Consider the following 20,985-nt stretch of genomic DNA (forward strand, 5'->3'; position numbering starts at 1 on the left):
GTCTGGGCAATTTTTACGAAGGATTTCCTGAATCCAAGATTGTTTTTGGCTCTACAATTATCGAGGTACTCACCTTTTGCACTATACTCTTTAGTTGCATTCGCTCCACTGCCCGAATTTCATGCCATGTAAACTTTTATCCATCTAGTTTTATGATATGTGCTTGGTGCAGGCTTTGTCTGTAGTTAGCCAATCAATGGTGGTTCAATCTGTGAAGACCCTGCTTATCCACATGTCATTAAATCTGAACAAGGTTGTTTCCTTGATGAGATGCTTTCCTAGCCTAGAGAACTTGTTTACCGAGGTAAAATGATTTCCAGACGCATTGAAAGCGCAAACAATGCATAGTGTACTATATTGGAGGCCTCTCTTTCCCCTTGTAGTCCTCAAGTATTCTCACTCTTCATGCATTTCCAGGGAGGAGTCTGCCGTGAGGAAGGTGTAACAAACAAGTGGCGCCACAAGGACCGGGTGTTTCTCAAACAACATGACATTCGTCTGAAGACAGTAACGCTGGAAAAATATGTACACTGCAAGAAAAACATTGAATTTGCAACGTTCTTTATTCTGAATGCAAAGGAGTTAGAGACTATGAGGCTTAAGTTTCTCTCCCCCCAGACAACATCACTAAAGGATTTTATAAACGTCAAGAAGAGGTGCTTCAATGGGGCAACAAGGCTTCTAGACGTGCTCGTATTATATTATCAGGGTATTGTAGGCATATGAACTTGGATTTAAAAGTACACATATGGACAAACCAGTGTCTAATCATGGATTTGCCGGATCCATTGACTTGTGAATGTTGAAAACGGTTATCCGGCTGTCACAGATAGGTGTTGCATGCTTTCCAGTTTGGATTCCCAGCTTGTACTTTATGCACTGTCTCTGAGGTTGTCAGGAACTTGTTTTTGTGCTCTTCAGTCGGGAAGCAACTCAGAAGCTCAAAAAACTAACAAATTTTCATGTTTTTGTGCACCGTCTGTAAGTTTGGATTTCCTTTTGTGAATAGAGCGAGCAAATAAAATCACCTGGAACATGCAGTCACGTGTGATGTGACGGCCGTGCCTATCCAAATAACTTGTTAGCTGAAATATTTTACAATACAGAGGCGCTCATTCCTCTTGTGCCTCTAAGACTGTGCGTCTGTTATCACTACACGTCACTTACTTTGTGATGGACCAAATAGGTATGATCGATCAACTTCCACAAATCCTTCATCATCCCCAGATGGACCAGGAATCTATCAGAGAGTCTGAAAGTTCTGTCTACAAGTCAAGGTGATAGCATGACCGCACAAGACGATGAAACTATGAGATTCGGCCTCGCTTACGCTAAGTTGTCAGATATCTGTTCAAATGCTTGCAGAAAAGAGAAGGCATACAGTGGATATGAAAATAAAATTCATGGCGGCACTTGCTGAGGAACCAGACACGAGCATTCTTGCCAAAACTCTCAAGAACCCTCCCATGTGTGGCTCAAAGGGCACGAAAAAAGGAGATCGAATCAAAGCTGGTTTTGAGAAGAAAGGAAAAGGCAACAAAGCCGCATCCAAGTGCGGCCATTGTAGAGTAAAGGGTCACAGGAAATCAAACTGCCTGGATAACCCAGAAGTACACGAGAGGATGAGGATTGAAGAGGAGAAGAGGAAATCACAACAGGAGAAGAGGGCAAGGTCAATGAAATGGCCGACAACACCGACAACGCCATAGAGGACATCAAACGGCTCAGGAAAATGCACTCCAAGCCCAGGAGGAAGACATCAGATGCCAGCAACTCCAACGACCCCACTGACAGCAGGGAGCATTTACCAAAGTCTTGCATCTACGCCAGAATCGAACATCACACAAGCCAGGCACACAGAATGCATGCAGGGAAGCCCGAGACAAGGCACGGAATCTGCACAGTCCATTTTCAGAAAGGAAAGGTCTAAGTGGAGACTTTTTGGTATCGGAGAGCAGTACGAATAGAAAAATTAAAAGGTAATAATGCAGCTTAAACAGGACGTAAGCAAAAAACAGTGATGACCGCAATCTTTCGCTTTGTTTTTATGTATGAATATTAATATTACATGCAAATAGGTTGAATAGCTATGCAGAAGGGTGGGGTTGCACAAGGGTCGAGAAGGAAGAATGGATCGCTGAACATTCAAAAACAAGGCCGCACGTGGATCGATGAAATAGCAAGTGATCGGTGGGGAGGGCGGGCTGGTGTCAAATAACCGTGCTTGTGATGCGTGTCCAGCCGTGCCTCATGTGCCTTCACGCTGTGCTTCTGTCATGCAAAAATTTCAACCATAACGGGTCACCGTTGTGTTTGTTTTTCTGTTTAAGAAATGGATATACACTACAAAAAAAAGACACATCCATGACATTTTGGGCCGAACGGAATATTTTTCTATCATACATATGACACTTCTATGACAATAATTGTGACAGAACCCGGTATCATCATAGATGTGGTGGGCTCCTACTTCTATGACAAAAAATCATGACAGAAAATGGGCTTTTCTTCCTGGGCGGGCTGGAGACGCAACTGCATGACATTCTTTGGGCCGTCCATGACGGAAAAAACCGTGGTAGAAGCGAGGGGTAGGAAAATTTCAGGGAGTTGCCGGTTACGGTGGGAGGTCGAGGGCCGAGCGATGCGAGTTTCTCTCGTACACGTACGCGCGCGTGTGTGAGGCGTTGGCTCTAACTGAACCTGAGCAAGGCGTTGGGCTCTAACTGAACCCGAGCGATTGCACTGCAGGCTACGCGTTACTGAACCCGAGCGATCGATTGATGGCTGTTAACTGAACCCGATTGAGCAATTCCTTTGCTACTGCTGCTAACTGAAGCCGATCGATTGGATGAATAGTGAGTGTTGCGGGGGGGGGGGGTTGGATGAGCGGTGGCGTTGCCTCTTGATGAACAGGACCCCGTGGCGTGGAGGGCTGGATGAACAGTAGATGGTTGAGGGGTGGCCGTGGAGGGGTGGTTGAACAGGACCCAGTGGTGTGGAGGGCTGGATGAACAGTAGACGATGGAGGGGTGCCCGTGGAGGGGTGGTTGAACAGTAGCCGGTGGAGTAGCGCGCGGTGAAGGATGGATGAACAGGAGCCTGTGGAGGCTGGAGGAGGTCGACGGTAGCCCGTGGAGGCTGGAGGAGGTCGACAGTGGAGATGAACAGTATCCCGTGGAGTCCCGTTTTGCGGTATGCCACACCCCTCCCGATGAACAGGACCCCCGTTTCAACCGTAGGAGGTCCGTTTCTGTTGGGGAACGTAGTAATTTCAAAAAATTTCCTACGCACAGGCAAGATCAAGGTGATGCATAACAACGAGAGAGGAGAGTGTTGTCTACATACCCTTGTAGACCGTAAGCGGAAGCGTTAGCGCGGTTGATGTAATCGTGCGTCTTCACGGCCCGACCGATCAAGCACCAAAACTACGACACCTCCGAGTTCTAGCACACGTTCGGCTCGATGATGTCCCTCGAACTCCGATCTAGCCGAGTGTCGAGGGAGAGTTCCGTCAGCACAACGACGTGGTGACGATCTTGATGTTCTACCGTCGTAGGGCTTCGCCTAAGCACCGCTACGATATTATCGAGGTGGACTATGGTGGAGGGGGGCACCGCACATGGCTAAGAGATCCAAGGGATCAATTGTTGTTGTCCTAGAGGTGCTCCCATTCCCCCGTATATAAAGGATCAAGGGGGAGGGGGTGGCCGGCCAGGAGGAGGCGCGCCAAGGAGGAGTCCTACTCCCACCGGGAGTAGGATTCCCCCCTTCCAAGTAGTAGGAGTAGGAGTCAAGGAAAGGGGGAAGAGAAGAGAAGGAAGGAGGGTGCGCAGCCCCTCCCCCTAGTCCAATTCGGACTAGGCCTTGGGGGGGGGGCACCCAACCTCTCCTCTCTCTTTCCCCTAAAGCCCAATAAGGCCGATATACTCCCCGGCGAATTCCCGTAACTCTCCGGTACTCCGAAAAATACTCGAATCACTCGGAACCTTTCCGAACGCCGAATATAGTCGTCCAATATATTGATCTTTACGTCTCGACCGTTTTGAGACTCCTCGTCATGTCCCCGATCTCATCCGGGACTCCGAACTCCTTCGGTACATCAAAACTCATAAACTCATAATATAACTGTCATCGAAACCTTAAGCGTGAGGACCCTACGGGTTCGAGAACAATGTAGACATGACCTAGAACTATTCTTGGTCAATAACCAATAGCGGAACCTGGATGCCCATATTGGCTCCTACATATTCTATGAAGATCTTTATCGGTCAAACCGCATAACAACATACGTTGTTCCCTTTGTCATCGGTATGTTACTTGCCCGAGATTCGATCATCGGTATCCAATACCTAGTTCAATCTCGTTACCGGCAAGTCTCTTTACTCGTTATGTAATGCATCATTCTGTAACTAACTCATTTAGCTACATTGCTTGCAAGGCTTATAGTGATGTGCATTACCGAGAGGGCCCAGAGATACCTCTTCGACAATCGGAGTGACAAAACCTAATCTCGAAATACGCCAACCCAACATGTACCTTTGGAGACACCTGTAGTGCTCCTTTATAATCACCCAGTTACATTGTGACGTTTGGTAGCACCCAAAGTGTTCCTCCGGTAAACGCGAGTTGCATAATCTCATAGTTACAGGAACATGTATAAGTCATGAAGAAAGCAATGGCAACTTACTAAACGATCAAGTGCTAGGCTAACGGAATGGGTCATGTCAATCACATCATTCTCCTAATGATGTGATCCCATTAATCAAATGACAACACATGTCTATGGTTAGGAAACATAACCATCTTTGATTAATGAGCTAGTCAAGTAGAGGCATACTAGTGATGTTATGTTGGTCTATGTATTCACACATGTATTATGTTTCCGGTTAATACAATTCTGGCATGAATAATAAACATTTATCATGATATGAGGAAATAAATAATAACTTTATTATTGCCTCTAGGGCATATTTCCTTCAGTCTCCCACTTGCACTAGAGTCAATAATCTAGTTCACATCGCCATGTGATTTAACACCAATATTCATATCTGTATATGATTAATCACCCATAGTTCACATCGTCATGTGACCAACACCCAAAGGGTTTACTAGAGTCAATAATTTAGTTCACATCGCTATGTGATTAACACCCAAAGAGTACTAAGGTGTGATCATGTTTTGCTCGTGAGAGAAGCTTAGTCAATGGGTCTGTCACATTTAGAGCCGTATGTATTTAGCAAATATTCTATGTCTACAATGCTCTCCACGGAGCTACTCTAGATAATTGCTCCCACTTTCAATATGTATCCAGATTAAGACTTAGAGTCATCTGGATCGGTGTAAAAGCTTGCACCGATGTAACTTTTTACGACGGGCTCTTTTATCACCTCCATAATCGAGAAATATTTCCTTAGTCCTTACTAAGGATATTCTTGACCAATGTCCAGGGATTTACTCCTAGATCACTATTGTACTCCCTTGCCAAATTCAGAGCAAGGTATACAATAGGTCTGGTACATAGCATAGCATACTTTATAGAACCTATGACTGAGGCATAGGGAATGACTTTCATTCTCTTTTCTATTTTCTGTCGTGGTCGGGATTTAAGTCTTACTCAATTTCACACCTTTGCAACACAGGCAAGAACTCTTTCTTTGACTGTTCCATTTTGAACTATTTCAAAATCATGACAAGGTATGTACTCATTGAAAATCTTATCAAGCGTCTTGATCTATCTCAATAGATCTTGATGCCCAATATGTAAGTAGCTTTACTGAGGTCTTTCTTTTAAAGAATTCCTTTCAAATACTCCTTTATGCTTTCCAAAAAAATTCTACATCATTTCTGATCAACAATATGTTACTCACATATATTTATCAGAAAGGCGGTAGTGCTCCGACTCACTTTATTGTAAATACAGGCTTCACCGCAAGTCTATATAAAACTATATGCTTTGATCAACTTATCAAAGCGTATATTCCAACTCTGAGATGCTTGCACCAGTGCATAGATGGATCGCTGGAGCTTGCACATTTTGTTAGCACCTTTAGGATTGACATAACCTTCTGGTTGTATCATATACAACTCTTCTTTAATAAATCCTTTAAGGAATGTAGTTTTGACATTCATTTGCCAAATTTCAAAAAATGTGGCAATTGCTAACATGATTCGGACAGACTTTTAAGCATCAATACGAGTGAGAAAATCTCATTGTATTCAACACCTTGAACTTTGTCAAAAACCTTTTTCGACAAGTCTAGCTTTGTAGATAGTAACACTACTATCAGCATCTGTCTTCCTCTTGAAGATCCATTTATACAATATGGCTTGCCGATCATCGGGTAACTCCACCAAAGTCCATACTTTGTTCTCATACATGGATCCCATCTCAGATTTCATGGCCTCAAGCCATTTTGTGGAATCTGGGCTCATCATCGCTTCCTCATAGTTCGTAGGTTCGCCATGGTCAAGTAACATGACTTCCAGAATAGGATTACCATACCACTCTGATGCGGACCTTACTCTGGTAGACCTACGAGGTTCGGTAGTAACTTGATCTGAAGTTTCATGATCATTATCATTAGCTTCCTCGCTTATTGGTGTAGTTGTCACAGGAACCAGTTCTTGTGATGAACTACTTTCCAATGAGGGAGCAGGTATAATTACCTCATCAAGTTCTACTTTCCTCCCAGTCACTTCTTTCGAGAGAAACTCCTTCTCTAGAAAGGATCCATTCTTAGCAATGAATGTTTTGCCTTCGGATCTGTGATAGAAGGATTACCCAACAGTTTCCTTTGGGTATTCTACGAAGACGCACTTCTCTGATTTGGGTTCGAGCTTATTAGGTTGAAAACCTTTTTCATATAAGCATCGCAACTCCAAACTTTAAGAAACGACAGCTTAGGTTTACTACTAAACCATAGTTCATACGGTGTCGTCTCAACGGATTTAGATGGTGCCCTATTTAAAGTGAATGCAGCTGTCTCTAATTCATAACCCCAAAACGATATTGGTAAATCGGTCTGAGACATCATTGATCGCACCATATCAAATAAAGTACGATTACGATGTTCGGACACACCATTACATTGTGGTGTTCCAGGTGGCGTGAGTTGCGAAACTATTTCACATTGTTTCAAATGAAGACCAAACTCATAACTCAAATATTCGTCTCCACGATCAGATCATAGAAACTTTATTTTTCTTGTTATGATGATTTTCCACTTCACTCTAAAATTCTTTGAACCTTTCAACTATTTCAGACTTATGTTTCATCAAGTAGATATACCCATATCTGCTCAAATCATCTTGTGAAGGTCAGAAAATAACGATACTTGCCACGAGCATCAACACTCATTGGATCGCATATATCGGTATATATTATTTCCAATAAGTCAGTAGCTGGTTCCATTGTTCTGGAGAACGGAGTTTTAGTCATCTTGCCCAAAAGGCACGGTTCGCAAGCATCAAATGATTCATAACCAAGTGATTCCAAAAATCCATCTTTATGGAGTTTCTTCATTCGCTTTACACCAATATGACCCAAACGGCAGTGCCACAAATAAGTTGCACTATCATTATTAACTTTTCATCTTTTGGCATCAATATTATGAATTGTATCACTACGATCGAGATCCAACAAACTATGTTCATTGGGTGTATGACCATCGAAGGTGTTATTCATGTAAACAGAATAACAATTTATTCTCTAACTTTAAATGAATAACCGTATCGCAATAAACATGATCAAATCATATTCATGCTCAACACAAACGCCGAATAACATTTGTTTAGGTTTAACACTAATCCCGAGAGTATAGGGAGTGTGCGATGATGATCATATCAATCTTGGAACCACTTCCAACATATATCGTCACTTCACCCTCAACTAGTCTCTGTTTATTCTGTATCTCCTATTTCGAGTTACTAATTTTTAGCAACCGAACAAGTATCAAATACTCAGGGGCTACTATAAACACTAGTAAGGTACACATCAATAACCTGTATATCAAATATACCCTTGTTCACTTTGCCATCCTTCTTATCCACCAAATATTCAGGGCATTTCTGCTTCCAGTGACCATTTCCTTTGCAGTGTAAGCACTCAGTTTCAGGCTTTGGTTCAGCTTTGGGCTTCTTCACGGGAGTGACAACTTGTTTGCCATTCTACTTGAAGTTTCCCTTTCTTTCCCTTTGCCCTTTTCTTGAAACTAGTGATCTTTGTCAATCATCAACACTTGATGCTCTTTCTTGATTTCTACCTTCATCGATTTCAACATCACGAAGAGCTCGGGAATCATTTACGTCATCCCTTGCATACTATAGTTCATCACAAAGTTCTACTAACTTGGTGATGGTGACTAGAGAACTCTGTCAATCACTATCTTTTCTGGAAGATTAACTCCCACTTGATTCAAGCAATTGTAGTACCCAGACAATCTGAGCACATGCTCACTAGTTGAGCGATTCTCCTCCATCTTTTAGCAATAGAACTTGTTGGAGACTTCATATCTCTCAACTCGGGTATTTGCTTGAAATATTAACTTCAACTTCTGGAACATCTCATATGGTCCATAACGTTCAAAACGTCTTTGAAGTCCCGATTCTAAGCCGTTAAGCATGGTGCACTAAACTATCAAGTAGTCATCATATTGAGCTAGCCAAACGTTCTTAACGTCTGCATCTGCTCCTGCAATAGGTCTGTCACCTAGCGGTGCATTAAGGACATAATTCTTCTGTGCAGCAATGAGGATAAACCTCAGATCACGGATCCAATCCGCATCATTGCTACTAACATCTTTCAACACAATTTTCTCTGGGAACATATCAAAATAAACATATGAAAGCAACAATGCAAGCTATTGATCTACAACATAATTTGCAAAATACTACCGGGACTAAGTTCATGATAAATTTAAGTTCAATTAATCATATTACTAAAGAACTCCCACTTAGATAGACATCCCTCTAATCCTCTAAGTGATTACGTGATCCATATCAATTACACCATGTCCGATCATCACGTGAGATGGAGTAGTTTCAACGGTGAACATCAATATGTTGATCATATCTACTATATGATTCACGCTCGACCTTTCAATCTCCGTGTTCCGAGGCCATATCTGTTATATGCTAGGCCCGTCAAGTTTAACCTGAGTATTCCGCGTGCGCAACTGTTTTGCACCCGTTGTATTTGAACGTAGAGCCTATCACACCCGATCATCACGTGGTGTCTCAGCACGAAAAACTTTCGCAATGGTGCATACTCAGGGAGAACACTTCTTGATAATTTTTAGTGAGAGATCATCTTAAAATGCTACCATCAATCAAAGCAAGATAAGATGCATAAAGGATAAACATCACATGCAATCAATATAAGTGATATGATATGGCCATCATCATCTTGTGCTTGTGATCTCCATCTCCGAAGCACCATCGTGATCACCATCGTCACTGGCGCGACACCTTGATCTCCATCGTAGCATCGTTGTCATTACGCCATCTATTGCTTCTACGACTATCGCTACCGCTTAGTCATAAAGTAAAGCAATTATAGGGCATTTACATTTCATACAATAAAGCGACAACCATATGGCTCCTGCCAGTTGTCGATAACTTCGGTTACAAAACATGATCATCTCATACAATAAAATATAGCATCACGTCTTGACCATATCACATCACAACATGCCCTGCAAAAACAAGTTAGACGTCCTCTACTTTGTTGTTGCAAATTTTACGTGGCTGCTATGGGCTTTAGCAAGAACCGTTCTTACCTATGCATCAAAACCACAACGACAGTTCGTCAAGTTAGTGCTGTTTTAACCTTCGCAAGGACCGGGCGTAGCCACACTCGATTCAACTAAAGTGAGAGAGACAGACACCCGCCAGTCACCTTTAAGCACGAGTGCTCGTAACGGTGAAACCAGTCTCGTGTAAGCGTACGCGTAATGTCGGTCCGGGTCGCTTCATCTCACAATACCGCTGAGCCAAAGTATGACATGCTGGTAAGCAGTATGACTTGTATCGCCCACAACTCACTTGTGTTCTACTCGTGCATATGACATCTACGCATAAAAACCAGGCTCGGATGCCACTGTTGGGGAACGTAGTAATTTCAAAAAATTTCCTACGCACACGCAAGATCATGGTGATGCATAGTAACGAGAGGGGAGAGTATTGTCTACATACCCTTGTAGACCGTAAGCGGAAGCGTTAGCACAACACGGTTGATGTAGTCGTACGTCTTCACGACCCGACCGATCAAGCACCGAAACTACGGCACCTCCGAGTTCTAGCACACGTTCAGCTCGATGATGTCCCTCGAACTCCGACCCAGCCGAGTGTCAAGGGAGAGTTCCGTCAGCACGACGGCGTGGTGACGATCTTGATGTTCTACCATCGCAGGGCTTTGCCTAAGCACCGCTACGATATTATCGAGGTGGACTATGGTGGAGGGGGGCACCGCACATGGCTAAGAGATCCAAGGGATCAATTGTTGTTGTCCTAGAGGTGCCCCTGCCCCCGTATATAAAGGATCAAGGGGGAGGGGGTGGCCGGCCAGGAGGAGGCGCGCCAAGGAGGAGTCCTACTCCCACCGGGAGTAGGATTCCCCCCCTTCCAAGTAGTAGGAGTAGGAGTCAAGGAAAGGGGGAAGAGAAGAGAAGGAAGGAGGGGGTGCAGCCCCTCTCCCTAGTCCAATTCGGACTAGGCCTTGGGGGCGCGCCCAACCTCTCCTCTCTCTTTCCCCTAAAGCCCAATAAGGCCCATATACTCCCCGGCGAATTCCCGTAACTCTCCGGTACTCCGAAAAATACCCGAATCACTCGGAACCTTTCCGAACTCCGAATATAGTCGTCCAATATATCGATCTTTACGTCTCGACCATTTCGAGACTCCTCGTCATGTCACCGATCTCATCCGGGACTCCGAACTCCTTCGGTACATCAAAACTCATAAACTCATAATATAACTGTCATCGAAACCTTAAGCGTGCGGACCCTACGGGTTCGAGAACAATGTAGACATGACCTAGAACTATTCTTGGTCAATAACCAATAGCGGAACCTGGATGCCCATATTGGCTCCTACATATTCTACGAAGATCTTTATCGGTCAAACCGCATAACAACATACGTTGTTCCCTTTGTCATCGGTATGTTACTTGCCCGAGATTTGATCGTCGGTATCCAATACCTAGTTCAATCTCGTTACCGGCAAGTCTCTTTACTCGTTACGTAATGCATCATTCTGTAACTAACTCATTTAGCTACATTGCTTGCAAGGCTTATAGTGATGTGCATTACCGAGAGGGCCCAGAGATACCTCTCCGACAATCGAAGTGACAAAACCTAATCTCGAAATACGCCAACCCAACATGTACCTTTGGAGACACCTGTAGTGCTCCTTTATAATCACCCAGTTACGTTGTGACGTTTGGTAGCACCCAAAGTGTTCCTCCGGTAAACGGGAGTTGCATAATCTCATAGTTACAGGAACATGTATAAGTCATGAAGAAAGCAATAGCAATATACTAAATGATCAACTGCTAGGCTAACGGAATGGGTCATGTCAATCACATCATTCTCCTAATGATGTGATCCCGTTAATCAAATGACAACACATGTCTATGGTTAGGAAACATAACCATCTTTGATTAATGAGCTAGTCAAGTAGAGGCATACTAGTGACGTTATGTTGGTCTATGTATTCACACATGTATTATGTTTCCGGTTAATACAATTCTAGCATGAATAATAAACATTTATCATGATATGAGGAAATAAATAATAACTTTATTATTTCCTCTAGGGCATATTTCCTTCAGTTTCCTCCGTTTTGCGGTACGCCACACCCCTCCCGATCAACAGGACCCCCGTTTCGACCGTAGGAGGTCCGTTTCGTCCGTTTTGCGGTACACCACACCCCTCCCGATCAACAGGACCCCCGTTTCAACCGTAGGAGGTCCGTTTCCTCCGTTTTGCGGTACACCACACCCCTCCCGATCAACAGGACCCCGTACCGAACGTGACCGGTCGAACACACGGCCGTTTCCTCCGTTCTGCGGTACGCCAGGCCTCGTTTCCATCGCTTGTTCCGTCCAAGCCGGTTGGCTCCCACTCGTTCCATTGCCTCCCGATGAACACGACGCATTCCATTGCCTCCCCATGAACACGACGCATTTCGTTGCCTCCCCATGAACACGACGCATTGCGTTGCCTCCCCATGAACACGACGCATTCCGTTGCCTCCCCATGAACATGAGCCCTCGCCGTACGTATGCGCGAGTAGGCATTCGAGACCCCGCCCGTATGTACACATACGTGGCCGTATTTTCTTCTTGCACCCTGGCCGCTGTACGTACGTGTACATGCTACGTGCGCGCCTCTACTATGACACATGCGCGCCTCTACTACGACACGTGCGCGCCTCTACATCGACCAGTATGTACATACACGTTCGTGACCAGGATGACAACGCTACGTACGCTTCGACCAGGTGGGTCCCGACTGTCAGGCACTTCTTTGCCTGCGAAGATGTAGCTGGTGGGTCCCAGCAGTCAGGGGGGCGAATTGTTTTTGTTTATTTTGCCCGGACGCACTTCCTTGCGTGCGAAGGTGTAGCTGCTGGGTCCCAGCGGTCAGGGGGGCGAATCGTTTTTTTTGCCCGGACGCACTTCCTTGCGTGCGAAGGTGTAGCTGCTGGGTCCCAGCAGTCAGGGGGGCGAATCGTTTTTTTTGCCCGGACGCACTTCCTTGCATGCGAAGGTGTAGCTGGTGGGTCCCATCAGTCGGGGGGCGAAGCATTTTTTTCCGGACGCACTTCCTTGCGTGCGAAGATGTAGCTGGTGGGTCCCAGCAGTCAGGGGGGCGAATCGTTTTTTTCCTGGACGCACTTCCTTGCGTGCGAAGATGTAGCTCGTGGGTCCCAGCAGTCAGGGGGCGAATTGTGACAGCCTGATTTTTGGCCCCTTCTTTTTCTTTTGTTTTTCCGAGGCTTTTGTCTGAGTTTACTTTTTTCCATGGCTTTGTGGTCTGGAAACTGAAGAAGATGCCCTCTTCTTTGTTTCCAGAGTGGCTTGTCATTCCCAAATCCTTCCCTAGACCCTGTCATTTCCATCCTACCCCAAATCCCAATATTCTTTTTATTGAGAATATTCCTTTTCTATTAAAGGAATAACTCCAATTGCCCTAGGTTGTGAAGCAACCTATATCTCCATCACTCCTAAAATTCCCAAATAATTCTCATAAATTGTTTGGGTCATATATTGATAAAATACGGAAAAACGTTTCATTGCCATGTTCAAAAATAATCCTCCAATACTTCATTTACTATTCTGCCCTGAATGGCACTTTGTGAAGGAAGTGTCATTTATATTACTCCTATTGACTCCCAACCTTTTTGGGCATGTTTATATGTCCAAATAATTGCCCCATGCACAAGTTCAAATTTATTTGCCTAGCCAATCTTCCTCAGTGAATTTTCAAAGTTTCTGTCAGACAGAAGGCTTTGTAAAGGAAGTACTAGCTAGGAGTAGTCAAATGAGTTGAACTTTTGTACACTCCTTAATGTGCTCATTTTGACCCCCTCCACCCATTTGAAGCCCCATCCAATAATATATGTGAGAACAGGAGCAAATCTTTGTTTCTGGCAAAATTTTCAGGTTGTGAAGCAAGTATATTTTATATTGCTTCAAAAATCCTGATAAATTACCATATCATTCGTCCAACCATAAAACATCTCTCCACCCATTTTGGCATTATTTCATTGATACATTTGGTCACCACAATTATTTCAAGTTTCTGTTCAGCAGAGATGTTTGTGAAGCAAGTGCTATTTGGTTTGTCCATTTAGAATGATCTTTTTACAGCATCATAATATGACCATATGACCCTGCCTTGCCCAATTTGAGCTCAAGTTGATGCTTCATTAGAGTGCATCATCCAAATCTTGATCCTGGACCATATTTGGCAGTTGCAAAGCAACTCTGTTAAATCTTGATCCAAACCCATCCGTAGTTACCAGGATGTAAGTCCTTCTTTACCCCAACCTCCTAGACAACTCCATTTGACCCAATCACACCCCTGTTGAGCAACAGTACACGATCAAGTTTATTGCAGTAAACTTCAGAGGGTTATTTCTATTTGACCAGAGACTGTTTAACCTAGTTAAACCAACCTTCGAAGGACTTACCACTAGACACCGTTTTGGGTGCTGTAGAGTATTTAATGTGCCATGTCTCGTGGTGACCATGCAGCTGGCGTGCCTGTTGGCGCGCTCTGCGTGCAGTGGCCGTGTTCAGAGCACTGTTTGTGCTGGAGCCCCTCCTCCTCTCGTCATCTTAGAGCCCGTGATCATGTCCAGCGTGTTCCCCGCGTCGTCGCCGTTCTCCTGGACCCCTCTCCCCCTCTGGAAGCTAGCTCACCGCCGCTCGCCGCCGCGTGAATACGAGAGCATAGTGGAGTTCTGGATCCATTTGTCGCCGTCGTCTTCCTCCCTGCGCCCCTTGCCCTCCTCTGCCCCGTGATAGCTCTCCCCTATGCCCTCTCCGTCGTTTGCCCGAGTCCATGCACGAGCACATGCGTCCGCGGCGCCGGACACGCGTCGCCGGCGGTGCCGGCTCGGCCTCCCTCGCCCGCGGCTATTTAAGCTATCCCCGAGCCCTCCCGAGCTCACCAGCAGCCTCCTCGCTCTCCTCTAGCCCCGCCTAGCCACTAGCCCGAGCTCCTGGAGCACTTCCTACCCGCCATCGCCGCCTTGGCTGCCGTCGGGCTCAGCTCGAATCCGAGCAGCCCGAGCTCCTCCCCTCTCTCCACCACCACCAATAGGCCTCCACCACTCCGGCGAACCTCCCTGCCCTCTCATCCTCTCACCGGAGCTCCTGTTGCCACAAGCCCCCATCTCCACCCGAAGTGTTGGAAATATGCCCTAGAGGCAATAATAAAATGGTTATTATTATATTTCTATGTTCATGATAATTGTCTATTGTTCATGCTATAATTGTATTATCCGGAAATCGTAATACATGTGTGAATACATAGACCACAACAAGTCCCTAGTGAGCCTCTAGTTGACTAGCTCGTTGATCAACAGATAGTCATGGTTTCCGGACTATGGACATTGGATTTCATTGATAACGGGATCACATCATTAGGAGAATGATGTGATGGACAAGACCCAATCATAAGCATAGCACACAGATCGTGTAGTTCATTTCGCTAGAGCTTTTCCAAATGTCAAGTATCATTTCCTTAGACCATGAGATTGTGCAACTCCCGGATACTGTAATAGTGCTTTGGGTGTGCCAAACGTCACAACGTAACTGGGTGACTATAAAGGTGGACTACGGGTATCTCCGAAAGTGTTTGTTGGGTTGGCACGAATCGAGATTGAGATTTGTCACTCCGTATGACGGAGAGGTATCTCTGGGCCCACTCAGTAATGCATCATCATAATGAGCTCAATGTGACCAAGTGTCTGGTCACGGGATCATGCATTACGGTATGAGTAATGTGACTTGCCGGTAACGAGATTGAACGAGGTATTGGGATACCGACGATCGAGTCTCGGGAAAGTAACGTACCGATTGACAAAGGGAATTGTATACGGGATTGATTGAATCCTCGACATCGTGGTTCATCCGATGAGATCATCGAGGAGCATGTGGGAGCCAACATGGGTATCCATATCCCGCTGTTGGTTATTGACCGGAGAGGCGTCTCGGTCATGTCTGCATGTCTCCCGAACCCGTAGGGTCTACACACTTAAGGTTCGGTGACGCTAGGGTTGTAGAGATACGAGTATGCAGTAACCGGAAAGTTGTTCGGAGTCCCGGACGTCACGAGGAGTTCTAGAATGGTCCAGAGGTGAAGAATTATATATAGGAAGTGCAGTTTCGGCCATCGGGAGAGTTTCAGGGGTCACCGGTATTGTACAGGGACCACCGGAAGGGTCCCGGGGGTCCACCGGGTGGGGCCACCTATCCCGGAGGGCCCCGTGGGATGAAGTGGGGAGGGGAACCAGCCCTTGGTGGGCTGGTGCGCCCCCCTGGGCCCCCTGCGCCTAGGGTTGGAAACCCTAGGGTGGGGGGGGCCTCCACTTGCCTTGGGGGGCAAGCCACCCCCTTGGTCGCCGCCCCCCTTGGAGATTGTATCTCCTAGGGCCGCCCCCCTAGTGGGGCTATATAAAGGAGGGGGGAGGGTGGGCAGCTGGACCCCAAGTCTTGGCGCCTCCCTCTCCCCTGCTACACCTCTCTCTCGTAGAAGCTTGGCGAAGCCCTGCCGTGATCGTGCTGCATCCTCCACCACGCCGTCGTGCTGCTGGATCTTCATCAACTTCTCCTTTCCCCTTGCTAGATCAAGAAGGAGGAGACTTCATCCCAACCGTACGTGTGTTGAACGCAGAGGTGCCGTCCGTTCGGCGCTAGGATGTCCGGTGATTTGGATCACGACGAGTACGACTCCCTCAACCCCGTTCTCTTGAACGCTTCCGCACGCGATCTACAAGGGTATGTAGATGCACTCCCCTCTCTCGTTGCTAGATGACTCCATAGATTGATCTTGGTGAACGTAGGAAATTTTTTATTTTATGCTACGTTCCCCAACACGAAGCCCCTCCGCCGCGGCTCCCTGTTTCGTCTGCTCCGTGGTTCTCCGGCATGGGCAGACCCAACAGGCGGGTGTGCCTCACCGTCCTGAGCACTCCAGTGGTCCGTGCTCCACTGGAGGTGGCCGGAGTCGACCAGGCGATCACCGGCGCCGGCGACCCCTCCCTCTGTTCTTTGCCCGCGTCGGGGAAGAAAGAGAAGGAGCGGGAGGTGGGCGTTGACTAGCGCATGGGCCCCTCGGCCCCACCTGTCGGCGGGTGGGCGCTGACCCAGTCAGCGCCAGGTGGATAAGTGACGGGCCCCACCTGTGGGACCCGCACATGTCAGCCCCGCCACTATTCTTTTGGATAAGGTGAAAACGTATTTCCCCGAATGCGCTTTCACTTTTTTTTGTTCAGGCCCTTGGTTGAATATATTTTCATTACAGATGGGTCCCTGGCAGAAAAACTTCCATATCTTTTTATCCGTAACTCCGTTTGAGGTGAATCCAAAGTTCACTTCTTCGTTTCGTTGAGCCTGTTCTGTTGGTCACACTTTCACTATGGTTTAACACTGTGAAAATGACCATTTTGCCCCTGCCCTTAATCAGCCCCCTCTGAGAGAGAACGTTTTCTGACGATTCTTTCCGCGAGCTTCTAACACTTCTCCCCGGTGCCTTCTTCATCCCCTGGCAAGCCACAATACCCACTTGCATGATAGTCATGCAGTAGCCATGGTTTTCAACTTCAATATTTAATAAATGTTTGTTCGTTGAAAAGATGGTTATCGTTGTCTGGTGATTTTAGAGTTGCATGTTCACTTTTGTGCTATATTGTTTTGTACTCTGTGATCATGTTATACCTGCTAGTATTTCCTTTCATATGTTTATGCTTGCTAATAGTACAGGTTGATGTTGGAGATGGTCATGCTAGTCAGTATGCCATGCTCAGTGGATATGATTTATTGTTGATATGGTGGATGGTTATGTGATACCCTCATGATGATGTTGATATCATGTTCATGTATTATTGTTGGCATCATGTTATTTTATCATGGCTCAGCATATTTGCATTCAAGTTAACTGGATTAAATTGAACTTGAACATTTGTTGGCTGAGTCATGGCGTCGCTGAATCGATGCTGACCAGTGCAACCACGCTTACCGGTATGGGACGGTCCTAACTGGGTCTATTGTTGTGCCTCTCGGCGGTGCCTCCAACGAGGGAAGGTTATGGGCGCACGCTACCCTAATCAGGTAGGCGGAGCATAACCTTGTATGCTCGTAGTTGTTATAGCCGGCGGATCCCCGTGTGGGATTGTTTATGTTTTGGGCCACGACGGTGGTCGTTGTGTCTGGAGGTAGGCATGGGGCCGCCCATGACTCAGCTCAGTGAGGAGTGAGTCGGAGTGGCCGGGAGAGTGTCATGACAATAGAGTGGTTTTGTCGGAACGCCGTTGGTCCACCCGAATGGGAGTGCGAGGCCATGTGTTTCGTAGTGTGGGTACAGTGTACTAACCTCTGTAGAGTGTATATTAAATCTATTGATAGCCACGCCCGCGGATAAGGGACCAGGTCGAAAGAAGGTCACACCATGAGTCAACAGTAATAAGAATAATGTGCTTAATAACAGTGAGATGAGTTGGCCAAGTGTTGGTCGGGTTGTGATCACCGTAAGGATCACGGGCCAAGTGTTGGTCGGGTGGTGATCGCCGTAAGGATCACGGGCCAAGTGTTGGTCGGGTTGTGATCGCCCCAAGGATCACAATGGTATCGAGGATACCGAGTTGTTGTATATTCGTGATGTTGTACGAGAATCGTGGGTAAAGGTCAAGCTCCTTGTGGTTATTTAACGATCGCTACAGTATTGTTTATACCAAGCTTGATTTGATCCTGAGATGATCGTGTGATGTCCGAGGTTGGTAAGTGATGCATGTGTGAGTTACGAGGTAGCCCGAGTAGGATAAGTGGTGCATATAGTGGTTTCATGTTGCATGCTAGTATTGTCGGTTTAATATGTTCATCTTGTGATAGTTGTATCATGTTTATGATGGTCATGCCATGTTATTCTGATGATCTCATGATAACTCCTGTTTAACCTGTAATTGCCATGCTGTTGTCTGCCTTGAATGCTTCCGGATTATTGTGAGCTTGCAAGTACATTCAATTTACTGACCTGGCGTGTCATGCCAGCTTGCAGGTCATTCGGGATTTGATTGCTTGCTTGTCGTGGTTTCCGTCCGTGCAAGCTAGGATAAGCGTTCCAGCCAGAGCCCCTGCGGAGTGGAGTACACCACGGTTGCCGTTGTTCCGCTGCTAGAGTTATTCCGCTGCTTCGAGTTGTTCTGCTGCTTGCATAGAGCAACTGAGGATGGCGTAGTGTCGCCGTACCGATGTTATTCATTGTAATATCGGAGACCTTGTATTCATATTCATGTAATAAATAGAAGGCTGGTTTGTTCTATGCTAAGCAGTGTCGTATTCCAGAAGACTTCTCCTCGATCTCTGGGCTGGAATACGGGGCGTTCTGATTTTCTCTGAGCCGGGGTGCCACAGCGCTTGGTATCAGAGCAGGTCTGGCTGTAGGACGCTCTAGACCGCGTGAACGTTAGAAAGCGGTAGTATAGACCCCAGTTGGTTTGTTGCACTTGATTGCTGCATTTGTTTGTCGCATAGCATGCATATAGCCTTAGTATTCGTGATAACGGTTTATCTGGTGAGTGTAGCTGGCATCGATTCGGATCCACTACAGCTCAACCTTTGCATTTCTCCAGTTCCTTTTTCTTTTGGTGTTTGGTGTTAATTCTGTCCCAGCAGAGTGATGCCAAGTGATCCTGACACTATTTGCAAAATGGTGCTCAGGCATCGCGCCGATGTCTTTCCTTCAGTCCCGCCTATCATTTCGGTGATAGACATGCTTCCATCCTAGATCATTCTTTTATTTTGTTGTGTTGGCAACCCTTAATGATCTTAGTTATCAAGAAAGGGTAATTTCAGCAGCCTCAGTTTTCCCCTGCTATCCTATTTCTTGGACAAGTACGGATCTTTCTCCGTCCGCTTGATAATAATGTGGTTGCGACCTTCGTGTCCTACTGCATGATTACCGAGTACGTCCTCGCCTCCGAGCTAGTTCAGGTTGCCACCTGGATAAGCTAGCACTTGGTGTAGCGCTGTTTACACCAACTCTTCCACACATTTATTCGTCCTCGTGCACATCGTCACAGCATGCTAGATCGTAATACCGGTGTTTCTGCGAGATTTGTGTGCTTAGGTGTGCATGCATATTATTGTGTGAGTAGCAGTAATATGTGATGATTTCTTGATTAATTATCTTAGTAGTATGCTTGTGTGCTTTTGTTTTAGTCATTTCTGTTGTTCCTTTCTTTGGGCCTTCGGTGTTACAAATTTTTCCCCTATTAGAGTTGCCCGTCAGCCGACACTGGACCCGAAGAGTCAGCAAGAAATGCATATATTTGGAAACTCAGTTAAACAGAATGGAATTATCAGCCGACTGCAATGAAAATTGGAATATCTCGTCTGAATGCAAAAGAAATCCTGGATGGACCGTCAGTATCAAGTTTGCATTAGCGTGCACCCATCACAACAAAATGATTAAATCAGCTGGAAAGATAAATTGTGTGCAAGGTTGACAGAATATTATCAAAGGTATGGCTCAGATACAAGTTTAATTTTTCATTGAGGATGATTTTGGAACTCAATGTACCTGGAAGCAAGCAAAAATATGGCATATACTCTGAAAGGAGGATAGTCTAGTAAAACCCTGTTTCATACAAGAAATCAACATCAGAAATATTCAGATGGTATGTATATGTGGTACTCGGTCCGCATATCACAATAAGAAGTTTCTGGTGTAAGCAAGCCACTTTTCCCTCGCAATATACCAGAGAAGCTTCCAAGGCAAGATTCATCTATCTTCCTCAGTATGATATTTGGATGATTTCTCGCGCAAGGTACTCTGCTTTGTTCAGTAAGCAACCGCAAAAGCTTCCAGCATAAGGTACTGAGTCTTTCCCCAGTAAAGTCTTTAATGGGGTAAGCTTCTGAAGCATGATACCCAGTCTTCTTTAGCCAGCTGTCCGATGAAAGTTTCAAGCTCAAGCCGAGCAAATATTCCTCAATAAGACATTGGTACAAGGTAGTACGCTGTGAATTGACAGCATATGGTAGTGAATCCCAAGAATCAGATCCGCAACATTTTGGTCAGAACCAAGAATCAGTCAGAATACACGTCTGTCTCGGAAACAGGTCCTCATATATATATATATATCTGTGTGTGTGTGTGTGTGTGTGTGTGTGTACCACGTGAGGATGGTTACGAGAATAAAGCCAGTATACACCACAGTGTGACAAAGGATTATGAGGATTGACGACATCAATGAGCT

Source organism: Triticum aestivum, chromosome 2B (genome assembly GCF_018294505.1).
Source record: "Triticum aestivum cultivar Chinese Spring chromosome 2B, IWGSC CS RefSeq v2.1, whole genome shotgun sequence".
Classification (NCBI taxonomy): Eukaryota; Viridiplantae; Streptophyta; class Magnoliopsida; order Poales; family Poaceae; genus Triticum; species Triticum aestivum.